Source organism: Sus scrofa, chromosome 14 (genome assembly GCF_054392235.1).
Source record: "Sus scrofa isolate SSC_HxYL_T2T_F1_AM1 chromosome 14, Sscrofa_HxYL_maternal_Yorkshire_Landrace_v2.0, whole genome shotgun sequence".
NCBI lineage: Eukaryota > Metazoa > Chordata > Mammalia > Artiodactyla > Suidae > Sus > Sus scrofa.
Window position 1 is genome coordinate 115768623 of NC_139396.1, and position 23424 is coordinate 115792046.

Below are 23424 nucleotides of genomic sequence, written 5' to 3' on the forward strand. Positions count from 1 at the left end.
AGGCCAGGGATCAAACCTGCATCCTCATGGATACTAGTCAGATTCATTTCCACTGAGCTACAAAGGGAACTCCTCACTGCTAAGTATTAAAGTATTCGCCAAAGAGGAAATGCATGCCAGCAGTTATTACTGCTATGAATTAACTGGAGTTATAATTTAAAACAAAAAAATTCTGGAACTTAAAAATTTGTTAGGAATAATCATGTTAGATGCAATGATCACATTCTCCAATCTTTGTTGGCTTGAATTATATATACTTAAGAATCATGCCGATCTAAGAGTTGGACACTGACTCCATGTTAAACACATACACACATACACATACATGTACACATATAAACAGAACTAAAACAAAGGATTCATGAAGCTACATTTACATATACCTCCTATGCAGTGTTTTTTATATTAATGATGCTTTTTATAACACTCTACATTAATTTAACAACATATTAATGGATATGGATGCAACCTTCAGTCTGAAGAAAGCTAGACTCGAAAAGGAGGCAGATGTGTGTATGAACACTTAAAAAGTAATATTACATTGCTAATAGAGAATGAACAAAGTGCAGCTAGAAAGAGAGGGAAGTATTTTTATTTAGGTTAGATGTCAAGAAGATATGTCATAAAAGGTGACTTGTGCTGGTAATTAATATATAAAAAGGAATCAACAATGGTGAGGAAGACAATATGGGAAGATGAAGCAAAATGAAGGAAAAAGCCTTTAGAGAGAAGATGAAACTTGAACAGCATGTTGAAGACTAAATAAGAACTCTCCCAAAATCAAGTGGCTCAAAATTATGAAAAGTCTCATATATCATGCTATGAGTTTTGCCTTCTTTTTTTTTTTTTTTAACAAATGGAAGGATGTAGAACATGCCATGATGGTTATGACCATGGGCTTTGGAATGAGGCTGTCTAAGTTGAAATGCTAGCCTCATTACCTTGTAGCTATGAAACTTTGAGCAATTTACTTCTGCTTTCTGTGCCTCAAAGTCATCATGTATAAATGGGAACAATAATACTGCTTACCTTAAAGAGCTGTAAAAATTAAATGTATTAATACAGTTAAAATTTTGTTTTGGCCCATAAAAGTCACAATAAGCATTAGTCGAGATTTCTTTTATCATTATCAGACTACACTATATAAAGAAGTGAAAGAAGATGAGAATTATTGCTGGTTGCTTTGTAAGGTCTGTAGATCAGAGATTAGCAAACTACGGCCTGGGGGCCAAATTTGGCAGTGGCCTGTTTTCCTGGGGTCTGCCAGCAAAGAATGATTTTAATATATTTCTAAAGGTTGCAGCAAACAAGGAAAAGAATAATAGAAACTGTATGTGGCCAATAAAGCCTAAAATATTTATTATCTTGCCCTCTCCAAATAAAATTTGTTAATGCCTATTGTAGATGTACCTACATGTAACCAAAGTGACTGGGTGAAAATGATTATACAAAATAAGTAAAAATACCTCCCAAATTCCCAAATATTCAAAATGTTTTTCCTTTTTTTCTGAGTTAGAGCTAACATAGAAATTGTGATTTGCTGCTCATATTCCCATTTCAGACTCAGGAACTTACTTCCTGGCAAGAGAGAGAACTGACTGCTGATGGCTCATGGTTGGATTCCTCTCTGGAAACTGCCCTCTGCAAAAGGCAGCAGCCTCACATAAGGTGAATCCCTTTGTAGTAGTCAGAATCCAATGAATAGTTAAAACAGAGAAACAAAGTCTGGTGCCTTATCAAAACTGGGGAAATACTAAAGGGTAATCTGAGTCTCAAAATTCCTCTTGAGAATTTTGTTCCCTTTGCCTAATCTGTTTTCCTCACTTCCTTCATGTTTTGTTCCTGAAAACCTTCCTCTTAAAAATTCCTACATGTAAATCCTAGCTAAGAGTCTGTTTCCTGATGAGCCCAAAGTAAGACTGTGGGTGTCAATTTCGATCCAAGAAGGTTGACTGTAAAATGGCATTTTGGAGCTGGACTAAGAATAATATTAATGAAAGTAGAGGTATTATGATACTCATAGCCTGCTGTATGGGTGAAAATGGTAAAATTTTCTTTGTATTGAACCAGGATGGAATAGCTGAGTAAGGGAATGCACTGGTTGGTACAATATCACAGATGTTTGAAAAGGTTGGGAAAATTGAAACCATGCATAGATACAAAAACATGGGTTTCCAAAGGCTAATCTTCTTCCTACAGCTGCTGAATGTTCAACTGTCAGTGACAGAGACCAACACTAAGCTATAAAACGGCACCTCTTTTGAGAAGGCCAATCAGTTTTTAGAAGGCGAGTTAATTTCATTGAACATTTTCTACCCTCAAAAGGGCAGCACATTAATTGAAATGTATTCTAGTGTAAGTTCTCCTTTTGCCTTCAGACTTTCAGTTAGTACAATTATCTGGTGGTTTATAATGATTTTAATTAACACATTACTCCATATCAAACCAGAACAAGGAACCCATTTGAAAGAAACAGAAATGCAGCCAAGTTAACTATTTGATACAACACCTTTCAAAAGCCGTCACTTGGTATGGTATGGAACAGCCTTGTGAAGCTTTAGAAGAGGTGAAAATTGGAAATGACTCCATCCAAGAAGGGGACACCATTCTCCAATGTTTAACATGCATCATGAGGGACTCCAGCACTATGGTATTATCCTCCAGAAGGTAGACGACCTGAGCTATATAGAACTAAGGGTGAAAGTAGGAGTGACCTTGCTGATTATTTCTTCTCGCAACCCACTGAAGAATTTGTGCTTTCCAGATCTGCAACTCTGGATTTTACTTGTCTAGAGATACTAGGTCCTAGAGTGGGAATTCTTCCACAAGTGTAACAGCAAGTGATTCGTTAAACTTGAATCTCAGGCAATCTTGTCACTTTAAACTACTTGTGCCAAGAGACCAACAAGCAAGAAAATGAGTTACAATCCTTCCAGGAGTTACTGACCCTGTTCATATTGTATGCTCTACACAATAAAGATAGGGAAAACATGTCTGGCACACAGGGGACTTATTGAGTGCTCCTGGTAGTTTCTTGCCCAACATCAGTGCTACATGGACAAGGGTAGGGGCCAGCTTGAAAATACTATGGTGAATAAGGGGCTTAGATCTCTCAGGGGTGGGTGGTAGGCAGAATTATGACACCCAAGATGATTACAAAGCATCATCCTTGTAGAATATAAGGAAACACTACCATCACCAACATATTATATACAGCATAAAAATAATTTGTGATGTAATTAAGATTACTAATTGGTTGAATTTAAGGTAGAGATTATTTTGGAATATCTAGATTGATACACTGTAATCACATAAATCCTGAAAGTAGAAAATGAAGGAGATGAGAAATTTGGGAAAGAGATGGTACAGCTGAGGGAACATGTATATGAATGCAGACTCTGCCAGTGATTAGCTCTGAGACTTTGGACTTGTCACCAAAACACTCTGAGCATGCTTCTCCATCTCTAAAGTACAAAATATAAAATTTGCAAAATATTTCTACCAGGAATAAATTAAACATAATAATTTGTGAAAGGGGGGATATGCAAGGTATACAACAAATATTAATTTCCTTCCCTCCTCTAATTTATTGAATATTAGTACATGCAAACAATATGAAACAAAACAAAACAAAAACTATGATAGACCGAAACAGAAAATAGACTGATACGTACAATGTACAATGTTCCACTTATGTGCATGCACTTAAAATATAAAACAAATGTTATTTTAAAAAATACATGAAGTGAACTACTTTTGTCTTACTCTCTTTAGTTTGTATCCAAATCAGAGAAATTATTAATCAATATCACCCATTAACTGCTAATGGGAGTTACTATACTAACATAGGAAATATGGCAGTTCTAAGACTTTTGGGTTTGCATTTTTTTTTTTTTTTTAATTTTATTTTCCCACTGTACAGCAAGGGGGTCAGGTTATCCTTACATGTATACATTACCATTACAGTTTTTCCCCCACCATTTCTTCTGTTGCAACATGAGTATCTAGACATAGTTCTCAATGCTATTCAGCGGGATCTCCTTGTAAATCTATTCTAGGTTGTGACTGATAAGCCCAAGCTCCCGATCCCTCCCACTCCCTCCCCCTCCCATCAGGCAACCACAAGTCTCTTCTCCAAGTCCATGATTTTCTTTTCTGAGGAGATGTTCATTTGTGCTGGATATTAGATTCCAGTTATAAGTGATATCATATGGTATTTGTCTTTGTCTTTCTGGCTCATTTCACTCAGTATGAGATTCTCTAGTTCCATCCATGTTGCTGCAAATGGCATGATGTCATCCTTTTTTATGGCTGAGTAGTATTCCATCGTGTATATATACCACATCTTCCGAATCCAATCCTCTGTCGATGGACATTTGGATTGTTTCCATGTCCTGGCTATTGTGAATAGGGCTGCAATGAACATGCGGGTGCATGTGTCTCTTTTAAGTAGAGCTTTGTCCGGATAGATGCCCAAGAGTGGGATTGCAGGGTCATATGGAAGGTCTATGTATAGATTTCTAAGGTATCTCCAAACTGTTCTCCATAGTGGCTGTACCAGTTTACATTCCCACCAACAGTGCAGGAGGGTTCCCTTTTCTCCACAGCCCCTCCAGCACTTGTTATTTGTGGATTTATTAATGATGGCCATTCTGACTGGTGTGAGGTGGTATCTCATGGTAGTTTTGATTTGCATTTCTCTTATAATCAGTGATGTTGAGCATTATTTCATGTGTTTGTTGGCCATCTGTATATCTTCTTTGGAGAAATGTCTATTCAGATCTTTTGCCCATTTTTCCATTGATTGATTGGTTTTTTTGCTGTTGAGTTGTATCAGTTGCTTATATATTCTAGAGATTAAGCCCTTGTCAGTTGCATCATTTGAAACTATTTTCTCCCATTCTGTAAGTTGTCTTTTTGTTTTCTTTTGGGTTTCCTTTGCTGTGCAAAAGCTTTTCAGTTTGATGAGGTCCCATGGGTTTATTTTTGCTCTAATTTCTATTGCTTTGGGAGACTGACCTGAGAAAATATTCATGATGTTGATGTCAGAGAGTGTTTTGCCTATGTTTTCTTCTAGGAGTTTGATGGTGTCCTGTCGTATATTTAAGTCTTTCAGCCATTTGGAGTTTATTTTTGTGCATGGTGTGAGGGTGTGTTCTAGTTTCATTGCTTTGCATGCAGCTGTCCAGGTTTCCCAGCAATGCTTGCTGAATAGACTTTCTTTTTCCCATTTTATGTTCTTGCCTCCCTTGTCAAAGATTAATTGACCATAGGTGTCAGGGTTTATTTCCGGATTCTCTATTCTGTTCCATTGGTCTGTCTGTCTGTTTTGATACCAGTACCACACTGTTTTGATGACTGTGGCTTTGTAGTATTTCTTGAAGTCTGGGAGAGTTATGCCTCCTGCTTGGTTTTTGTTTCTCAGGATTGCTTTGGCGATTCTGGGTCTTTTGTTGTCCCATATAAATGTTTGGATTGTTTGTTCTAGTTCTGTGAACAATGTCATGGGTAATTTGATAGGGATTGCATTGAATCTGTAGATTGCTTTGGGTAGGATGGCCATTTTCACAATATTGATTTTTCCAATCCAGGAACATGGAATATCTTTCCATTTCTTTACATCTTCCTTGATTTCTTTGATTAACGTTTTATAGTTCTCGGCATATAGGTCCTTTACCTCTTTGGTCAGGTGTATTCCGAGGTATTTGATTTTGTGTGGTACAATTTTAAAAGGTATCGTATTTTTGTATTCCTTTTCTAATGTTTCATTGCTGGTATACAGGAATGCAACTGACTTCTGAATCTTATATCCTGCCACTTTGCTGAATTTATTAATCAGTTCAAGGAGTTTTGGGGTTGAGTCCTTAGGGTTTTCTAGGTATAGAATCATGTCATCTGCATACAGTGACAGTTTGATCTCTTCTCTTCCTATATGGATGCCTTTGATTTCTTTTGTTTGTCTAATTGCTGTGGCTAAGACTTCCAAAACGATGTTGAAGAGCAGTGGTGAGAGTGGGCATCCCTGTCTTGTTCCAGATTTGAGTGAGAAGGCTTTCAGTTTTTCCCCATTGAGGATTATATTTGCTGTGGGTTTATCATAAATGGCTTTGATTATATTCAGGAATGTTCCCTCTATACCCACTTTGGCGAGGGTCTTGATCATGAATGGATGTTGAACTTTGTCAAATGCTTTTTCTGCGTCTATTGAGATGATCATATGATTTTTGACTTTTTTTTTGTTAATGTGGTGTATGATGTTGATTGATTTGCGTATGTTGAACCATCCTTGTGAACCTGGGATGAACCCAACCTGGTCATGGTGTATAATTTTTTTGATATGTTGTTGGATTCGGTTGGCTAAGATTTTGTTGAGAATTTTTGCATCTATATTCATCAATGATATTGGGCGATAGTTTTCTTTTTTGGTGGTATCTCTGCCTGGTTTTGGAATGAGGGTGATGGTGGCCTCATAGAATGTCTTTGGGAGTATTCCTTCTTCTTCAACCTTTTGAAAGAGTTTAAGGAGGATGGGCACCAATTCCTCTTTATATGTTTGATAGAATTCACCTGTGAAGCCATCTGGTCCTGGACTTTTATTTGTAGGGAGTGATTTTATGACCTCTTCAATTTCATTTCTAGTGATCGGTCTGTTCAGTTGGTCTGTTTCTGCTTGATTCAGTTTTGGCAGGCTGTAAGATTCTAGAAAATTGTCCATTTCTTCCAGATTGTCAAACTTATTGCCATATAGTTGTTCATAGTATTCTCTTATGGTTTTTTGTATTTCTGCAGTATCCGTTGTGATTTCTCCTTTTTCATTTATAATTTTGGTGATTTGGGTTCTTTCTCTCCTCTTTTTAGTGAGTCTGGCCAGGGGTTTATCAATTTTGTTCACCTTTTCAAAGAACCAGCTCTTGGTTTTATTAATTTTCTCTATTGTTTTTTGAGTCTCTATTTTATTGATTTCTTCCTTGATCTTTATAATTTCCTTCCTTCTGCTGACTTTAGGACTTTTTTGTTCTTCTTTTTCTAATTCATTTAGGTGGAGGGTTAAGTTGTCAATTTGGGATCTTTCTTCTTTTTTGAGAAAGGCCTGGATTGCTATAAATTTCCCTCTGAGCACTGTTTTCGCAGCATCCCATAGATTTTGAGAGGTTGTGTCTTCATTATCATTTGTTTCAAGGTAGTTTTTAATTTCCTTCTTGATTTCCTCATTGACCCATTGGTTTTTTAGTAGCATGTTGTTTAGTCTCCATGGAGTAGGTTTTTTCTCTTTGCTTTTCCCATGGTTGATTTCTAATTTCATGGCATTGTGGTCAGAGAAGATACTTGAGATAATTTCTATGCTCCTAAATTTATTGAGATTCGCTTTATGTCCCAATATGTGGTCTATTCTTGAGAATGTTCCATGAGCATTTGAGAAGAATGTGTATTCTGCTTTTTTTGGATGTAGTGTCCTGAAAATATCAATTAAGTCTAACTTTTCTATTGTTTCCTTTAGGATCTCTGTTGCTTTATTGGTTTTCTGTCTAGAGGATCTGTCCATTGATGTGAGGGGGGTATTTAGGTCTTCTACTATGATTGTATTCTCATCAATATCTCCCTTTATGTCTGTTAATATTTGTTGTATGTATCTGGGTGCTCCTATGTTTGGGGCATATATGTTGATGATAGTAACATCCTCTCCTTGGATGGATCCCTTAATCATTAAATAGTGTCCTTCTTTGTCTTTCTTTATGTCTTTTGTTTTAAAGTCTATTTTGTCTGATATGAGCGTTGCAACTCCTGCTTTTCTGTCATGTCTATTGGCATGAAATACTTTTCCCCAGCCTTTCACTTTCAATCTATATGTATCTTTTGTCCTAAGGTGAGTTTCTTGTAGGCAGCATATTGAAGGTTTTTGCCTTTTTATCCACTCAGCCACTCTGTGTCTTTTGATTGGGGCATTCAGTCCATTGACATTTAAGGTGATAATTGATAGATGATTATTTATTGCCATTTGATCCTCGTGTTCCAGTTGATTCTATGGTTCTCCATTCTTCTTTCTTTTTTTTTTTTTTTTGGTTGGATGGTCTCCTGTTATTATCTGCTTGAGTGTATTTTTTTTTTTCATTTTTTGCAAATGCAATATTTGGTTTTTGCTTGTGGTTGCCCTGTTTTTTAAGTATGCTAACCCCTTCCCATAATTGTGTGTTTTAGCCTGATGGTCCTGTAAGTTCAAACACTTCATTATTATATTAAAATTAAGAAGAGAGACATACATACAAACAAAAAGGATTATTTACCTCCTAACATCCCTTGCCCACATTTTATGGTTTTGATGACTCTTTTATTTTTTTCTTTTTAATTTTATTTTGTTTGAAGCATGTTCATGATTAAATCTATATGCTGGCTTATTTGAGTGACTGCTCTCTGATTACGGTTTCCTCAGTCCTAGTTCTTCCTCTTCTTCTTCTTCTTTTTTTTTTTTTTTCTTTTCTTTTTTCTTCCCTTTCCTTCCTTTCTTTTTCGTTTAGAGAAGCCCTTTCAATATTTCCTTTAACCTGGGTTTTGTATTGCTGTATTCTTTAAGTTTTTGTTTGTTGGGAAAAATTTTTATTTCCCCTTCTATTTTAAATGATATTCTTGCTGGATAAAGTATTCTAGGTTGCATATTTTTTCCTTTGAGCACTTTAAATATCTCTTGCCATTCCCTCCTGGCCTGTAGTGTTTCTGTAGAGAAATCAGCTGATATTCTTATGGGGGTTCCCTTGTAGGTAACATTCTGTTTTTCTCTTGCTGCCTTTAGGATCCTCTCTTTATCACTAACTTTTGCCATTTTTATTATGATGTGTCTTGGTGTGGGTCTGTTTGGGTTCAGTTTGTTTGGGGCCCTCTGTGCTTCTTGTATCTTGAATCCAGTATCCTTTAGATTTGGGAAGTTTCCAGCGATAATTTCTTCAAATATATTTTCCATCCCCTTATCTTTTTCTACTCCTTCTGGAATTCCTATTATGCGTAGATTGGCCCGTTTTATATTATCCCATAGGTCTCTTATATTGCTTTCCAGTTTTTTGATTCAGTTTTCTGTCTGTTGACCAGATTGAGTGATTTCCATTATTCTATCTTCCACATCACTGATTCGTTCTTCTGCATTATTCATTCTGGTTTTTACTGCCCCTAGTTCAGTTTGCATCTCTGCAAATGAATGTTCTAGTTTTTCTTGGCTCCTCCTTATATTTTCTAGCTCCTTTCTGAGGGTATCTGCATTACTGTTCATATCTTCTCTTAATTCCTTCAGTATTTTCAGTATTTCTCTTTTGAATTCTAGGTCTGTCTGACTACAGAGATCTGTTTCATTGTTGACTGTTTTAGGTGAGTTCTCCTGTTGGTTTGACTGGGGGTGGTTTCTCAGCTTCTTCATCTTGCTTGTTGTCTTCTTTCTCCTGAGGGAGTTGTACTCTCCGTTATCGGGTAGTGTTTGCCTTGTCACTGCCATGGAATATTTCCTGAGGGCTGTCGTTGTTGGTCAATCTTTTTTGAGGCAGTGTGGCTTTTCTGGAGTGTTGATGGAACTAACAGTGTTTCTTTGAAGCAAAGGAGGGCTTCCTGAGGGCAGACAGGACTGGGAGGTCCACACCACAATGGTAGCAGATTTCACTTGGTTCTCAGCACCCCCTGGGGTCTTGGGCGGGTAGCAGGGCCCTTGGAGACTCAAGAGGCTCCTCCCCAGGGCAGCCCGACTCAGAAAGACCGTCTGAGATCTTTTCCTAAGTCGGCCAGGCTTGTTGCAGCTTTTCTGGGCTGCAGGGGGTCCTGCCTGGAGCTGGCAGTCCTATGCAGCTGGTCCACTAGGTCTTAGCACCCCCTGGGGTCTTGGGCGGGTAGCAAGGCCCTTGGAGACCCAAGAGGCTCCTCCCCGGGGGAGCCCGTCTCAGAAAAACCGTCGGAGAATTAGGTCGATCTATTCACGGCCTGGCTAGGCTTGTTCTAGCTTTACTGGGCTGCAGGCCTTTTCTCGGGGGCTGGTGGTGTTTGGTGCTGCTCTGTGGAAGTGTAGCCCCTCCAAAGGGCAAGCAGGCCTGTGCAGGGAGAGCCCCTGCGTTGGTAGGCTTCAGGCAATTGTTGAGGCCAGCCCTCCTGGATGGCAGGCAGCCCCAGGTTCCGCGAGAGCGTAGGGGGTGGCGGGGGTGGGGGGAGGGAATGCACTGGGAAGCACAGCTTTCTGCTAGCTAGCGGGCCTGTAAGCTTGCTGTGGCGTGGGGGGTATTCTATGGGAACCCACCCCTTCTTCTCTCCGCTCCCCAGCACGGGCGCAGACCAGGCTCTTCTCCCAGGTTCCCTCTGAGGCGGCTTTCCACTTCCCCGCCCCTAGAGTATTGCTCCCTTCCTCTGCGACGGCTTTGTTTTCTAGTCTCCCAGGCAGTCTCTGCCCCGTCAAATGGTTTAGAGACCTCCCAAGCAGTTTCCGCTCTGCCCCGCCCCCCTAGCCGGGGGACTAATCTCTGGAGCCGAGGTCTCGGTGCCCAGCCCCCACCCAGGCGTCCCCCGGCCCTTTCTTGGGGACTAACCTTCGGAGGTGAGGTCTCGGTACCCAGCCCCCACCCAGGCGTCCCCCGGCCCCCTCTCGGGGACCAACCTTCAGAGGCGAGGTCTCGGTGCCCAGCCCCCACCCAGGCGTCCCCCGGCCCTTTCCCGGGGACTAACCTCTGGAGCCGAGGATTCGGTGCCCAGCCCCCACCCAGGCGTCTCAATTTTTGGTGACTGTGCCCGTAGTTCAGATGGTCCGTTGGGTTCTTGATCCGTTTTTCCGTACTCCGACTTACTGCTACACTCTTCTCTGCATCTGGGGATTCCTCCGGTTCATTTGATCTTTCGCCCGGTAGGAGACTTTCCAGGGTGCAGGATCCCTTTCTCCTCCGCAGTTCCCTTTCGGGAGCGCCCGTCCCGCTCGGATTCACCTTCTCTCACTCTCCTCTTTTCTCCCGTTCTGCCCAATAATGTCACGAACTTCTTGCCATTATTGGAGTTTAGGTTCCTCTGCCAGCGATTGGTTGCTGTTCTGTGCGAGTCATTTATTCTGTAGATGTGCTTTTTTTGTTGTGTTTGTGGGAGAGGGCGAGCGTGTCCCCCTACTCCTCCGCCATCTTGTCCTTGGGTTTGCATTTTTTAAGTGAATGTTTAGTTTGCAGGACTTCTTGAAATATTTTAAAGGATTAACTAGAGATAACCTTCTTTAAAAATATGCTCTTTAATCACTCGTTCCCCACCCCTACTCCCTTAAATCACTCCTACTAAATCACGAAAGAATTAACCCTGTAGTAGTTATTAGCTACAGAAGTCCACTGCTGAAATAGAAATCTAGAAATCTCTCTCCTTGCTGAGCTACAGACAGCACTTAGCACGGTCTGTTTATAGTCATTCTATGTTGAGTCACTTTCTCTCTGCTATGAGAGATGTCTACAAAATCTTGGTGATGCCTATTGAGTGTTATAAGTTCGGTTTTCATGCCTGGATATTGAAATTCTTTCGGAGTCCCTGCCAAACACACACACACAAAATGCAGGCAGCCACTGTGATCTACAAGGCTATCTGTAGCAAGCAGAAATCAAAACCACGTGCTGAGTATCCGCTGCAGCATTAATATCTGACTTAGATCCGCAGCTCCACAGATGCCTGTGGAGAGTTCAGAAATGAAACCTCCTAAGAGTGACAACATGAGTCCCACCACATCCACAGTGAGCCATCAGCAGCACTTAATTACACGTGTTAGGAGGACCCGGTGTTCCCTGGCTCCCTCAGGCACCCCTGCCAGAACCTGTGAAGTGGTCTCAGTGAGGCAACACCCCTAGCCTACTAACAGGTCTGTGATTTGGGTCAGACTGACTCAGGGTTCCTGCAATGGTTACCTTTCTAATTCCTTTGATTTCTTATTCATGTCAAATGGGTTCATTTGGCTGGCTCTGTGTTTGGCTCATTCTAGAAACAGTCACCATAGGAAGAAATTGTCTGTGTTTGGGAATGAAATGTTATAGAGGAGCAGGTGTAGAGAGAGAACAACATGCTGGGAAGACAAACATTCCTACTTCCATCTATTCATTACACACAGTGCAACTGCAGTGAGGGCTATAGATGCCGTGCTAAGGAAAGAGGGCACACACTTTTCAGTTCCTAAATTTGGTGCTAAGGAAACAAAACACAGGAAGCAAAAGGAATAATAATAATAATAATAATGGAATTACTATAAGTTTGGATCTAATTATGATATTAATTTCCAATAGAGATAAGTTTGCAGGCCTAGATGATTATTATAAAATATCATATCTGCCAATTACATATATATATAATCGTATGTATAATGACAGCTATAATCCCAGTATCCAGAGATAACTTTTCTGAAATGTGACTTGAAAGAATGGAAAATGCAGTGGTCTTGTGCCTTGCACAAATAAAGTCAGCAGTTCTCAAACTCAACTGACTATTGGATTGACCCTGGAATTAAAACACTAATAACAGCAACCAAACATACAAACCAACTAAGTCATATTTTACAGGTGACTCTTTGCTCTTTGCATATTCAGAAAACTGCATTAGTGATTCTGGTACATAGTCATGATTGAAAAGAACTGGATGACATACTAAAAATGATTTTTGAAATGATGGTAAATAAAATGAAAAAATACTGCACCACAAGAAATGGGAGTGCATAACTGGATGCGATTTCTTTATCTTACCTGCAGAATGTGCTCATATCCCTTAAAGCCTTAAATCAGCAGCCGAGAACTCCCTTATATACCTTATTGCTTTGAGGTAGGAGAAATCCAGGCTTAATTTTCTTGAGATTGTGTTTTGTATACTTCTAACCAGCTCCTGACCATAAGCTTTAGGCATCAGATAATTGATTTTTGGTTATGGATGCAAGCCTCCCCATTAACTGGTGACATGCTATCTGGTATATTCATTTCCTGTTTTCCAAGTCCTACTCCTGACTCCAAGCCTACATTCAGTATCTCTTTTGCATTATTTTTATCTTTGGAAACACTTGCAATTTTTTTTTTTTTGGCAGATTGGCATGTAGGTATAGAGTTTCTCATTGGTTTTGTTTAAGTTTTTCATTTTCTTTCTCTTTGAAATTCCTCTCTCCTGCCCTGGCCAAGTGGAACTAGTTAGGCTAACTACCTTGCACTAACCCAAAGGTAATATTCTTGCCTGTGAGGTCTGCTTCCCAGTTCATAGATGGCTAGATTCTCCTGTGTCCTTATTGGCAGGAATGAGGAAGGCTCCAGAATCTCTTTTATAAGGCTACTATCCCATTCATGATAGCTCCACCCTCATGACCTAATCAATTCCCAAGGTCCCCACCTCCAAATACCATCACAATGGGGATTATATGTCAATGTGTGAATTTTGGGGAGACAGACACAAACATTGCCTATAGCAATGAAACTTTTTGTTGCTCCAGTTCTTCACCAATATTTTAAAGTATTGGATGTATTAATTTTTGTCAATCTGATGAATATGAAAGAGTATTTCATTACTGGCTTAATTTGCATTTCCCTATTAATGTTTTATGTTTATTGGAGTTCCCATCTTGGCTCAATGGTTAACAAACCCAACTAGTAACCATGAGGACCCAGGTTTGACCCCTGGCCTTGCTCAGTGGGTTAAGGACCTAGGTGTAAGCTGTGGTATAGGTTTCAGACGCAGCTCATATTCCACATTCTACCCCTAGCCTGGGAAAATTCATATGCTGTGGGTGGGGCCCTAAAAAGACAAAGACAAAGAAAAATGTTTTATGTTTATCTACCTTTCATCTTCTTTGTTCATATCATAGATCAATTATTTTTATTAGATTTTTTTCTTAATATGAAGAATATGTATGTGTGTGTACTTAACTTGTGATATATTTTGTTGTAGAGAAGTTGTGATGTTGTGATTTATAGTAAGAAACATGTATTTGGTCTTTGTCCCATTCCTGGCAAAGAGCTCCCTAAAATGCTTGGAATTTCCCAAGTGAAGAAAGAGATAAGCGTATCTTTTATTATGTTAATGAGGTGATTTTCTACCTCAACTAAGGATGGGAGTCTGTTGCTGGAAGAACCAGCCATGTGATTAGGAGGTAGGAACTTTCAGCCCCACCCCTTGACCTCTGAGGAAGGGAGAAGGGGTGGAGATTGAGTTCAGTAACCATTGGCCAAAGATTTAATTTATTTTGTCTATGTAATGAAGCATCCATAAAAACCCAATAGGCAAACTTTCAAAGAGCTTCTGAGTCAGTGAACAGGAGGAGGGGCTGGCAGAATGGTGTGCCTGGTGAGGGCAGAGATGCTTTAAGCCCTTTCCTCACACCTCTCTCTGTGCATATATTTTATCAGGCTGTTCCTGAGATATATTCTTTAATGATAAACTGGTAATCCAGTAAATAAAATGTTTCCCTGAGTTGCATGAGCTGCTCTAGCAATTAATCAAACTCAAGGGGAGGTTGTTTGGTGTTTTTTGTTTTTTGTTTTTTTAATGCAAATAATTGCATCAATTAGGATAAACCAGGTTTGCAATGGTTAAAATTTTTAATTTTTTTTCACTTTTTATAAACTTTATACAGTTTTTATATTAAAGTATAGTTAATTTAAAATGTTCCTTCAATTTCTGTTGTACAACAAAGTGACCCAGTCATACACGAGTACATTTTTTTTCATATTATCTTCCATCGTGTTCCAACCCAAGAGATCGAACATAGTTCCCTGTGCTGTACAGCAGGACCCTATTGCTTATCCCTTCCAAATGTGACAGTTTGCATCTACTAACCTCGAACTCTCTGTCCATCCCACTCCTTCTCCTCTATCCCATGGAAACCACAAATTTGCTCTCCATGGCCACGACCTGTTTCTCTTTTGTAGATAGGGTCATTTGTGCCATATTTTAGATTCCACATGTAAGTGTTATCATATGGTGTTTGTCTTTCTCTTTCTGACTTAGTTCACTTAGTATAAGAATCTCTAGTTACATCCATGTTGCTGCAAATGGCATTACTTTGTCCTTTTTATGTCTGAGTACTATTCCCATTGTATATATGTACCAACTCTTCTTGATCCATTCATCTGTCAATGGATATTTAGTTTGTTTCCATGTCTTGGCTATTGTGAATACTACTGCAGAGAACATAAGGGTATGTGCATCTTTGAACGAATGTTTTGTCCAGATATATGCCCAGGAGTGGGATTACTGGATCATATGGAAGTCCTAGCAATGGCAATCTGGGAAGAAAAAGAAATAAAAGGAATCCAAATTGGAAAGAAGTAAAACTATTACTGTTTGCAGATGACATCATACTATAACTATAAAATCTTTTTTTGTGTGTATCTTTTTAGGTCTGCACCCATGGCATATGGAGGTTCCCAGGCTAGGGGTCTAATCAGAGCTACAGCTTCTGGCCTACACAAAAGCCACAGCAATGCCAGATTTGAGCCACATCTGTGACCTACACCACAGCTCATGGCAATGCCTAATCATTAACCCACTGAGCAAGGCAAGGGATTGAACTGCAACCTCATGGTTCCTAGTCACATTCATTTCTGCTGTGCCACAATAGGAACTCCTATAACTATAAATCTTAAAGACAGTACTGGAAAATTGTTAGAATTCATCAATGAATCTGACTAATTACAGGATACAAAATTAATACACAGAGATCAATTGCATTACCATGTACTAACAAAGAAAGATAAGAAAGAGAAATTAGGGGAACCATCCCATCTACAAAAAAGAATGAAATACCTAGGAATAAACTTACCTAAAGAAACAAAGGACCTATACTCTAAAAACTATAAGATGCTGATGAACGAAATAAAAGATGACACAAACGGATGGAAAGATATACCATGCTCTTGGATTAGAAGTATCAATATTGTCAAAATGACTACAATACCCAAGGCAATCTATAGATTTAATGCAATCCCTATCAAATTACCAAGGCCATTCTTCACAGAACTAGAACAGAATATTTTAAAATGTGTATGGAAACACAAAAGAACCTGAATAGCCAAAGCAATAGTGAAAAAGAAAAACAGAAATGGAGGAATCAGGATCTCAGGTTTCAGACTATACTACAAAGACACAGTTCTCAAAACAGTTTGGTACAGGCACAAAAATGGAAATATAGATCAATGGAACAGGATAGAAAGTCCAGAAATAAACCCAAGTACCTATGGTTGACTAATCTGTGACAAAAGAGACAAGAACATACAGTTTAAGAAAGATAGTCTCGTCAATAACAGTTGCTGGGAAACCAGACAGCTACATGTACAAGGATGAAATTAGAACACTCTCTAACACCATACACAAAAATAAACTTGAAATGTATTAAAGACCTAAATATAAAGCCAGATACTATAAAACTACAAAAGGAAAACATAGGCAGAACCCTCTTTGAAATAACTCACAGTAACATCTTGTTTGATCCACCTCCTAGATAAAGGTCAGTAAAAACAAAAATAAACTGATAGAATATACTTAAACTCAAAAGATTTTGCACAGCTAAGGAAAACATTAACAAAAACCAAAAAGACTACACACAGAATGGGGGCAAATCTTTGCAGATAATGCAATAGACAAGGGCTTAATCTCCAAATACACAAACAACTCATACAACTCAACAACAACAATGACAAAAACCAAACAACTCAATTGAAAAATGGACAGAAGTTCTAAATAAACACTTTGCCAAAGAAGACATACAGTTAGCCAGTAGACAGATGAAAAAGTGCTCAACATCACTAATTATTAGAGAAATGCAAATCAAAACTACTATGAGGTACCACCTCACACTGGTTACAATGGCCGTCATTAACAAGACAACAAATAATAAATGTTGGAGAGGGTGTGGAGAAAAGGGTACCCTCCTTCACTGTTGGTGGGAATGTCAATTGGTACGACCACTATGGAAAACAGTATGGAGGTACCTCAGTAAACAAACATAGATAAGTGTTTATACAATTTTAAAGATTACTTTTCATTTATAGTTATTGCAAAATATTGGCTATGCTTCCTGTGTTGCATAATACATCTTTGTAGCCTATCTTATACCCAAATAGTTTGTGCCTCCCACTCCCCTACCCTGATCTTGCCTCCCCACCACTCTCCTCACAAGTAACCAGTAGTTTCTTTTCTACGAGTCTGCTTCTTTTTGTTATATTCACTAGTGTGCTGTATTTTTAAGGTTCTATGTATAAATTATATCATACAGTATCTGTCTTTCCATTTCTGGCTGTTTTACTTAGCATAACACCCTCCAAGTCCATTAATGTTGCTGCAAATGGCAAAATTTCATTCTTTTTATGGATGAGTAGTATTCCACTGTATATATGCACCACATCTTCTTTATTCATTCCTCTGTTAATGGACATTTAGTTTGCTTCCATGTCTTGGCTATTGAAAATAGTGCTGCATAGCATCAAAAAGAATAATATGTTTTGGAAAATTTTGCCAGAGGAAGTGTAAGATTTGTAACTGAACAGTACAAAACATTGTTGACAGAAATTAAAGACCCAAATAAATGGTAAGGAAGCCCATGTTCATGGATTGGAAGATTTAATATTAAGATGGCAATGCTCTCCAAACTGATCTACAGATTCAACACAATACTTATCAAAATCCCAGCTATCTTTTTCGCAGAAATTGACAAGCTCATCCAAAATGCATATGGACATGGAAGGGACACAGAACAGCCAAAATAATCTTGAAAAAGAACAAGGTTGAAGAACAATTTCAAAACTTACTACAAAGCTACAGTATATGAAAGGGTGTGGTACTGGCATGAGAATAGCCATATAGATCAATGGAATAAAACTGAAAGTACAGAAATAAACCAATACATCCATAGCCAAATGATTTTTTAATAAGGTTGCCAAGACAATTCAATGGGGGACAGAATAATCTTCAATAAATGATCATGGGACATCTGGATATCTATTTACAAAATAATAACTTCTATCTCACATCTTAAATGAAAAATTAATTCAAAATAGATCAAAGGCCTAAATATAAGAGATAAAAATATAAAACTTTTAGCAAAAAAAAAAAAAAGAAAAAAAAAAGAAAATAGTGCTGCAATGAACACTGGGGTGAATGTACAAAAGAATTTTCTTATATCTTCATACACACACACACACACACACACACACACACACACACACACCACTTAACTCTCTTTTTCTATTCATTGGTTGAAGGACACTTAGGTTGCTTCTATATATTGACAATTGTAAATAATGCTAGTATGAACATTGGGATGCATATATCTTTTTGAATTAGTTTTTTTTTTTCTTTTTCAGATATATACCCAGAAGTGGAACCACTGAGTCATATGATAGTTCTATTTTAGCTTTTAGAAAAAACACCAAACTGTTTTCCACAGTGGCTGCATCTATTTACATTCCCTCCAACATTGTACAATAGTTCCTTTCTCCCCACATCCTCACCAGCCAACATTTGTTATTTGTGTTCTTTTTGATGAGGGCCATTCTGATAGGTGTGAGGTAATAATATCTCACTACAGTTTTGATGTGCATTTCTCTAATGATCAGTGATGCTGGCTATTTGCATTTTCTCTTTGAAAAAATGTCTATTCAGTACTTATTCCCATTTTTAGTCTGTTTGTTCTTTTGATGTTGAGTTGTATGAGCCATTTATAGATGTTGGATATTAACCCCTTGTCTGTAATGGTAACAAATTATCTCCCAGATTTTAATGACAATGCAAGACAAGTTTATTTCTTGATTTTGGTGATTATCCAACATAGTTATGTAAGTAACTTCGAGATTAAGGCTATGTTAGCTCTGTCAACTGGCAGCTGTACCACCCGGAATATTCTGCCCCCTCCGTTATTGTAGTGGAAGGTAAAGCATAAAGATCTCCTACCCACTTTTCACATCACTGCTACTCATATCACTCCTTTGCTATAAATACTGATATGGACTGTTGTACTTCAGGGTAACTTGGAAGAAGTTTATCTTCCTTGCTGGACAGACAGAGGACAACTTGATATTTATGAAAACTAGTAATGTCAATAAAAAATTTTTCTAAGACTGTGTATCAGTTTATCCCCTACCGAATTGCAATTATCACAAATACATCATTTTAAAATATGCATAAATTTATTTATCCACTTTTTAATTCCATGTTTCTGTTCTATTGGGTACATTCTTACTATTATCACAGTTATTTCTTAACAAATCCTCAAGGGTATGTAACCCAACTTATTCTATGACATTATATTTTTACCTATAACTAGCTCTTCACTAATATATAAATTTTAGAAGCAATATGCAAAGTTCCATAAAAGATCATGGGATTTCAACTAGAATTGCATTAACTTTGTAGATTTACTGGAGGATAGATTATACCTTTAAGATACTGAGTCTCATACTTGAACATGTATATCTTTCTCCATTTATATAAGTTTTCTGTTAAGGCTTTCAGTACATTTTCAGCTTTTCTCCATAAACATATGGCCAAACTTTTATCAAATTTATTTCTAGGTATTTTGCCCTTCCTTCCTTCCTTTTTTTTTTAATCTATTCTGTTTTGTCGTATATTTAGTCTGTTTAAGAAATGCTATTGACTTTGAACATAGATTTTGAATCCAGCAACCTTGCAGAACTCTCTTTTCCCTTTTTTATTTTTTTAACAATCTTTTGGCTTTCCTGCATAGATAAAAACATCATCTTCAAAAGCTATAACTTTTCACCCCAGATCTTTAAATTTGTCTTTCATTCTTTGTCTTTGTTCACTAAGATCTCTCATCCAAAGTTGAATAGAGTTATTGATAATGTCTTCCTGCTGACCCTAAAGGAAATGCCTTCAACATTTCACTATTCAGTGTGTTGTTTTAGGTGTTTTATGATATACCTTTTATCAGGTTAAAAACTCCATGTTTATATATATTTGAGAGATTTATTATCAATAATTAATATTCAATGTATTACACCAGAATTTCATTTGAATAAAATATCCTATATCTTTGACTTTTTCCCCCAGTGATTAAGTAAGATGTGCTCTTTCCAATCTATTAATTGTTTTCATATCTGGCCTTTATATTACACTGCGGTTAATTTTCCAAAAATATTTCCAGTTGTATATGGCATTTTTATGTTTTTTTGTTTTCTAAAAAGTGATATCTCAATGAGTTTATGGCCATAGATCAGTTCTTCTTTAAAGCTGATATAATTTTGTGTTTTATGTTTGTAAATCTACATGTGTGGGTACAGCACATGTAACCCCTGCAAGTTTTGGCTTATTATATTGCTTGCTAGAGAGACCAATTTAAGGTCAGAATTTTAAGTTAAGCTAGTAATACCCTATTAATTTCAACTTCATGATAATTTTATAAAATTGAACTGAGATCTTTGTATATTCAAAAGATCATTTTGGCTAAGACAGTGACAGGCAATGGGAAAATGGGTTACAGTAAGGGAAGCAGACAATTACTTCTTTTTTCTTTTGCTGTAGCCATAAATGCCTCTTACCTACTGCATCACTGGGGCTGTACATTCATTGTAGGTCTTCCAAGACATGGACATACTTTTCTGAATTTTACTTGCTGAGGGCAGAATTAACATCAGCCTCCTTGTAGCTACTCAGTAGAAACCCTATCTCTATTACCAAGCTTTTAAAATCAGCTAGATGACTTTGGAATTTCCTTGAAAAAGCAAAACCAAACAGAAAACAAAGAGCTGAGAGGGGATTTTTTTTTTTTTTTTATTCTTTCCCCTCAAAATGGAACAAGAATTAAATTTAAGTCAAATCACTAGTTCAGTTTTAGGTCATTCCTCCTCAGAGTTCAGGTCCAGATATTTTGGTGTGAAGAACAGAACCTTCTCAGACTCCTCTTTCCTGACTGGTTTGCCGGTTCAGGGGCAAAATGTGGTTGATAATCTCCCATTGCCATTTTTACTGAGAGTAATTTCTATTCATGTATATGAATTATTGACTATGGTCATTAAGTCCTAAAAATTACCTGGTTAAAAGAAAAAATATCTATCTAAAAATATGGTCAAATCTGGAGTTCCAGTCATGGTGCAGCAGAAATGAATCTGACTGGGAACCATGAGGTTGTGGGTTCCATCTCTGGCCTTGCTCAGTGGGTTAATCCAGCATTGCCGTGAGCTGGGGTGTGGGTCGCAGATGTGGCTCGGATCTGTCATTGCTGTGGTTCTGGTGTAGCCTGGCAGCTAGAGTACAATTAGACCCCTAGCCTGGGAACTTCCACAAGCTGCGGGTGGGGCCCTAAAAAGACAGAAATAAATAAATAAATAAATAAATAAATAATAAAAATATGGTCCAATCTCCATGTACATACTTCATAAGTTTCAGGTAAAATTGATGGATATGGTATAATATGAGATGAAAGCCTCTAAACACATAAAACACTGGTCCTTAGTGAATTTGTTTTTTAGGAAAATTGGAAATAATTACTTATTGACCACTTTTTCTTTTTATAGAAGCTATAAAATGACCATTAAGGGAAACTGAATAGCCTGGACTCTGTTACAAGTTAATAAAATCTCTAAAACCTCTACCCCTGTTATCAACTTAGGAACTATGCTCCATGTAATTACCAGACTGATGACTAATTAACTTTCCAGAGTTATCAATTTGTCTTCCAAATTATACTACTTTGTAAGTGAACAGTTGAGTGTATTGAAATATTTACATATATATCCTTATTCCTCAGCAGAGAACACTGTCAGGCCAATTGCCTGTGCAAGATCTCATCTAAGATGAACTTATTCTAGGCCAGTTAGCCAAGTAACTGCTGGGGACACCAAACAAGGTAGGATATTGCCAAATCTGCAAACCTTGATTTCCACCATGCCACTGTCTATTTTTCCTTGGGGTTTACACCTCTATTTCCAAATAACTTATTCTGGCAATCCATTTGCTTCAGATTTTAAGAATGTTTATAACATTCATGATCATGGTGCATCATTTCTCATTGGAAGAAAACAGAATCAGTGGCCAGGTAGCCATAAATACTATTTTCCTCTTAGTTTTCTAGCCTATTGGAATGGCTATTTATCTGTAAACACATATAGCATTGCTTGAAATTATGTTTTTGATTCCACAATCTATATTGGACTCTATACTTTTAAAAGGCAAATATTTCATTTCTGTATCTTCCAATTCCAATCATATAGATAACATTCAGTAAATCTCTTCATGCTTTAGTTGAAGTGTTCATTACAGTGTATAACAATGATTTATTTATTTTTGGTTCACACAAGATAGTTATAATTTAGGTCAGTGTTCTAGTATAATTATTAACAGTGATTCACTCTTACTCAAAAGTGTCCCAATATAGATGATAAATTATATTGTCACACCTTTTATGTATATTTTTCTACTACTTAAGTTCATTCATAGCAAAGTCCATCTTTGCATTCTCAGGATTTAGCTCAGCATCAAACATATTGCACCTTCAATTAAGGTTTTTGAAACAAATTAGATTAAAAAATCATGAGATATCATAAATAATTTTTGAAAAACATAAAAAATCTATAACAAAGAAGAAAAGAAAGGTATTTATATTATCCAGGGAGCTGCCCAGACACAAAGTGCACATTCAAATTGAGTGAGAGTTTAATAAATGGACTCTGCACAAATAGGTGGAAACAATAAAAAGTAAAATAAAGAAAACAATGAAAAATATAAGGCAAAATAAAGGTTATTCTGTACAAAGATGTGGAAGAAACACAAGGGAAACATGGTAGTTAACAAGGGAGGAGAGCGACATGACTACCTGTAGGCTGGTTATGGGATAAATGGAAACAGTTAAATCTAGGAAATAGGGAGGTTCTTGGAGAAAGCATCATTATAGAGCTATGTTCTTCGCTTAGGGATGCAGCTAGCCCATGTTAATGCTGCTGACAGGGAAGATTCTTACTGAAGAGATTCTTACTCTTCTCCCTCTCTTCAATCGTTTCTATTGGCTAAACCCAAGAAGAAGCCAGAGTCTTCTGAACCAATTCCTGTCAGCTTCTTGCAATATAGAATGTGGTGGAGAAGGGGGAAAGTAGACTTTTTGGTATAAACATAATACTATGAGCAGTACCAGCAGAGGAAAATAAAATAATATTAGACATTTGGCATAAGATGTCTGGCCAGGGCTAGACTTCCCTGCGTGAAGCAGCTAACTTCTAACAAGGAAAGACTCTGGATTCTTTAGAGCTTTACGAAATAAAAATAATATTCTGACTAAATATTTACTAATTCAGTGATTTTCTCTGCGGTCATCTCTGACTCTTGCGCATGTAAAGATAATAACTTGGGGGCTCCTAAATATGCATGCATTCAAAATGGGAATATTTTTATTTCTCTATTTTTAAAAAGTAATAGAAAAGTTTAAGAAAAATAGTAAGTAATGAGCTATAATTTCACCATTCAGAGATAGTT

At 37.5% G+C, this 23424-nt stretch overlaps 1 long non-coding RNA gene across 1 annotated transcript in view; it reads right to left on the reverse strand.

Moving 5' to 3' along the window:
* LOC146396954 (uncharacterized) overlaps nucleotides 1-23424 on the reverse strand; it is a 545736-nt gene that overhangs the window by 39861 nt on the left and 482451 nt on the right. The gene's annotated exons all lie outside the window — the stretch shown is intronic.